Source organism: Diabrotica virgifera, chromosome 6 (assembly GCF_917563875.1).
Source record: "Diabrotica virgifera virgifera chromosome 6, PGI_DIABVI_V3a".
NCBI lineage: Eukaryota > Metazoa > Arthropoda > Insecta > Coleoptera > Chrysomelidae > Diabrotica > Diabrotica virgifera.
This window is the reverse complement of record NC_065448.1, coordinates 164,421,255-164,427,018: the sequence shown is the minus strand read 5'-3', so window position 1 is coordinate 164,427,018 and position 5,764 is coordinate 164,421,255.

Sequence of the window (5,764 nt, the reverse complement as noted above, 5' to 3'; positions counted from 1 at the left end):
CCTACCGCTCGGCCGTAAATGAAACTACAGGTCAAACACCAACCTGCCTGATGTTGGGTCGTGAAGTTCGTTTGCCCTGCGACCTAGAGTTTGGCCGCAGACCTTCTGAGGAACATGTTGCAGGCGAAGAATACGTCGACCGCCTGAAGTTACGAATGAACAACATTCATGAACTTGCCCGACAACACATCCAGATAGCCAGTGACAGAATGAAAGATCAATATGATTCTCGATGCAAGAATGAAAGCTTCGAAGTAGGTGATCTTGTCTGGCTTTATAATCCACAACGTCGTCGCGGCTTGTGTCCTAAACTGCAAAGACAATGGGAAGGTCCGTATGAAGTTAAGAAGAAAATAAATGACGTAATATACAGAATTAAGAAGTTGCCAAACGGTAAACCAAAAGTTATTCACATAAATCGTCTTGCACCATATGCTGGCTCAAATGAAACAGAAGAAGCCCGAGTCCTCCAACAGGAGATGAAAGACGCCGCACAGCCAAGTTTTAATCAATTTATGTCAAATTACGCAGCGAGAAAGAGTGCTAGATTCGGCGTGACCACAGAAGTTCAGCAAGATCTGTTTGGTGTTCCAGAAAACGTCTCTCTAGCCCACTGTGTTGCCCAAGACCTCGAGATGACCAAAGGAATCTCGTCCGTATTCAATAGAAAGTTCGGCCGCCTGGACGAGTTAAGAAATCAACAACCTAAAATTGGAAGAGTACTGCGATTGGAAGATGGTCCTCGATCTTTGCTGTATATGGTGACCAGGAAGTCTTATACGGACACGCCAAGCTACGAGAACATATGGCGTGCTCTAACTAATTTGAAGAAAATCGTGTGTAATTATGACATCAAAGATTTGGCTTTACCAAAAATAGGCCATGCAGTAGAAAATCTGGATTGGAAGATTGTGAGAAGCATGCTTGAGGTGGTCTTCAGAGAAACTGGCGTACGAATTACTGTGTGTTGCATGAACCCGAAGATGTCGGATCCTTCAAAGACAGTAGACTGTTATTTCTTCTTGAAGGGTGTATGCAAAGCTGGAGAGTCGTATAGATTCCGCCATCCTGAGCCTTCATCTAGAGTTGCTGATCGGGACGCTCAGATCTTAAGAGGGGAGCAGTGTAACGAAAGAGTTTCGAATCGGCGCAATAAACAGTCCCCGGCTTGGGAGAATTCCAACCGTCGGAATAACAGTAGCCGTGACGTCACAGAAGCGACGGCGCTGTGAGTGAAGATCTCCAGAATATTCATTAGGCCGAGGGATATGTAGACATTTCGAGAACAGGACCTATTGGCTATTTAAGCGGAGCGCGCTGTTATTAGTTTTTAGTCTTAAGCTAAAGTTTGTAAAGTAAACTTGTATAAATAAAAAATAAAGTCGTATATAAATTACGAACCGCTAGTTTTATTGTAATTAGAAGTAATTACACTAATCACGCTACAATATAGTATTTTTATACGCTAAATCGATTGCCACTAGTCGTGATAACTTAAACCCCGTTCAGACTCTGCTATTAATAAATTATTGCAAAAATAACGGTTTATAGTACGTTTACTCACGGTTTTTGCTCTACTCTAAATTTAAAAAAAACCTCTTGGATTAACATCCCCTTCCATCTTTGTATATTTTAGAAACTGTTTGCTTAATTCGTAAACACCTGCATGTCTTTCCAGCAAGGCCTCATCATAACTACTCTACCAGAAATTCAACTTTTGATGTCATTTACCGATCCCATCTTCTGAGTTAGTAAAGAAATCTATACTATATTCCGCAAAAAAACTATACAACCATCTCCCGTTACAACTTAAATCTGTAATTTCTCAAGTTCCGTAAAATGACAAAAGCTCATTTATCTAAAAGATCATATTAGAAGAGTTTCTTAATGACTAACTAAGAAATTACAGTAATGTACAAGTAACTAAAATATATTTATCTATATTTGGGTGTCACATACAGCAGCTTAAACTTATTAGTTCCTTTGTTTGTGTTTTATTATACAGGGTGTCCCGAAAAGAATGGTCATAAATTATACTACAGATTCTGGGGTCAAAAATATGTTGATTGAACCTCACTTACCTATATACAATAGTGCACACAAAAAAAGTTACAGCCCTTTGAATTTACAAAATGAAAATCGATTTTTTTTCATATACCGAAAATCCTTCGAGATTTTTCATTAAAAATAGACATGTGGCATTCTTATGGCAGCAACATCTTAAAAAAAAATTAAAGTGAAATTTGTGCACCCTTTAAAATTTTTAGGGGGTTTTGTTCCTTTAAACCCCCCCAAAATTTTGTGTACGTACCAATTAAATTATTATTGTGACACCATTAGTTAAACAAAATGTTTTTAAAACTTTTTTGCCTCTTTGTACTTTTTTGATAAGCCAGTGTTTATCGAGCTATTTTGAATATTTGTCGAATCCACCATATGTTTGTATATGGTTAAGTACGATTATAGAGGCTTGTTAATGATCTGAAAATGTATTTATAATTTACATTTTTAGGTATATTTTGAAAAAGAAACCATATCTCGATAAAAGGTGATTTGTCAAAAAAAGACTTAAGAGGCAAAAAAGTTTTAAAAACACTGTGTTTAACTAATGGTATCACAATAATAGTGTAATTGGAGCGTACACAAACATTTGGGGGGTTTAAAGGAACAAAACCCCCATAAAATTTTTATGTAAATATATTAAAAAAGAAGCCGCATCTCGATAAAAACTTGCTTAATGAAAAAATACTAAGAGGCAAAAAAGTTTTAAAAATGTTGTTTTTAACTAATGATACCACAATAATGAATTAATTGCAACGTATACAAAAGTACGGGGGGTTTAAGGGAACAAAACCCCCATAAAATTTTTATGGGGTGGACAAACTTCACTATAATTTTGTTTTAAGATGTTACTGCCATAAGAATGATACATGTAAATTTTCAATAAAAAATCTCAAATAGTTTTCGATATATTGAAAAAAATCGATTTTCATTTTGTAACTTCAAAGGGCTGTAACTTTTTTATGAGCACATTTGTACTAAGGTAAGTTAGGTTCAGTCGAACTATTTTCGACCGTAGAATGTGTGGTATAATTTATGACCAATCTTTTCGGGACACCCTGTATAGGGTGTCCCAAAAGTAGTGGAACGGTCGAATATTTCGCGAACTAAACATCGGATCGAAAAACTGAAAAATACCTGTTCAATCATTTTCAAAATTCTATCCAATGACACCAAACAACAACCCCCACTACACCCCCTGGAGGTGGGGTGGGGGGTAACTATAAAATCTCAAATGGAAACCCCTAGTTTTTTTTGCGTATTTGGATTATTTACGTAAAAGTAAGCAACTTTTATTCAAGACATTTTTTCGAACTGTGGATAGATGGCGCTATAATTGGGAAAAACGATTTATCCTGATACCAGAGGTAAATTAGAGAAACGGTATAATATCTCGAGAAATACACTTCCACATGAGAAACCAAAAAACAGGTTTTTACTATTTTTCGAAAACCTATCGATTAACACCAAAAATGACCCTCCAACCCACCCCCTGGAGACGGGGTCGGGGGTAAATTTAAAATATTAAATAGCAACCCCCAATTTTTATTGCAGATTCGAATTCGTCATGAAAAATTAAGCAACATTTATTCGAAGCATTTTTTAAAATTGCTGATAGATGGCGCTAATAAATCGTATTTTTTCAATTAAAGCGCCATCTATTAAAAATTTTAAAAAATGTTTCGAATAAATGTTGCTTAATTTTTCATGACGAATCCGAATCTGTAATAAAAAGTGGGGGTTTATTTAAAATTTTAAAGTTACCCTCCACCCCACCTCCAGGGGTGGGTTGGAGGGTTATGTTTAGTGTTATTCGATAGGTTTTCGAAAAGTGTTAAAAACCTTTTTTTTTGGTTTCTCATTTGGAAGTGTATTTCTCGAGATATTAGACCGTTTCTATAATTTACCTATGGTATCAGGATAAATTGTTTTTATCAATTATAGCGCCATCTATCCACAGTTCGAAAAAATGTCTTTAATAAAAGTTGCTTACTTTTACGTAAAGAATCCAAATCTGCAAGAAAAACTAGGGGTTTCCATTTGAAATTTTAAAGTTACCCCCCACCCCACCTCCAGGGGGTGTAGTGGGGGTTGGTGTTTGGTGCCATTGGATAGATTTTTGAAAATGATTGAACACGTATTTTTCAGTTTTTCTATCCGATGTTTAGTTCGCGAAATATTCGACCGTTCCACTACTTTTGGGACACTCTGTATATGTTGTATGTTCAATTTTGCAATTTATAGTAATTTTGCAATATATTGGTTTTGTTTTTTGCTTCACTTTTTTAACTTGTTTTTTTTTATTGACGATTTATCTAATTTCACAAAATTGCATTTGTTATTGTTATTATATTTTTTTGTGACTCTATGTTAAGCTTTGTCCATAAAATTGTATAATTTTCAGTGACAATAAAGCACATTTCTATTCTATTCTAACTTGAAATTTGTCATACAGGTAGGTTACATGTCAAAAAAAAACAAGTGATATTGTGCCGATGTGTGGTTTTACCCTGGGGGTGAGTTTCACCTCTTTTCGGGGGTGAAAAAAGAAACCTTAAAAATAGGTCCGGAAGTGGATAAACTGATTAATTCTAAGTAACTTCTGTTCTATACAGTTTTTTCACTAAGTCAATACTTTTCGTGTTAATTGCGAGTGAATATGTTCATATTTCAACAAAAAACCACCTTTTGTCGTGGTTTTATAAGCACTTTCGAACTGATGAAACTTACAGATTATTATAAATACAACATAAGTAAAGCAACTTGTGAAGCGGTAACGATTAATTTCATTTGAGATGCTAATTAGGGGTTGATTTTCCCGTTTTTTTTTTGCCAAAAAAAATGGACCATCTTTGTTTTGAGCGTAACTTGCTTATTGTTGATACTAAATAATTAAAAAAAAACAAGAATAAAGTTTTTTTTACTTTAAAGCTTTAAAAAAGTTGTGATGAGTTCTCCTCAAAAAGTGCCCCATGTTTTGGTTATTTTATGTTGAAATATTTGATTGGGAATTTGACGAATATGACCCTGTTATTCATTAGCTACAACTCCGCTTCTACTGGGTCTACGGGCCTTACACTTACACCATTTTTTTTTTACTTTTTTATAGTCTATATTTTTGCTAAAATAATTTTTTTTGAAAACATACTTTTTGAGTTTTTTGCGAAAAACCGTCTAAAAACCGTGGGTTTTCTGTTGAGAAATGAACATATTCACTCGCAACTAACTCGAAAAGTATTGACTTAGTGAAAAAACTGTATAAAAAAAAGTTGCTTAGAATCAAACAGTATTTATTTCCGGACTTATTTGAAAGGTTTCTTTTTTCACCCCCGAAAAAGGGTGAAACTTACCCCCAGGGTAAAAGCACACATCGGCACAATGTCACTTGTTTTGATTGGCATGTTAGTCGTATTAGACGTATTCGATTCAGCGACCAAAAATAGATCAGAGAAGACATTAACACTACCAATTTATTTACAGGGCTTCTAATAATTCCTGAAAAATACCTAATTTTAACATAATTTGTTAATAACAATTAAACGCACCACATTTGGGCTTCTAGACCACTTACATTGGATTCAGCGACCCAAAAAACTTACAATACCACTATCAAATCACGGCGAGCTAGAATTGCCCACCGGGACCCCCTATGTTTCGACTAGACTAAAAAGAGACAATATTGTCCTAGGACAATTAGGGACGA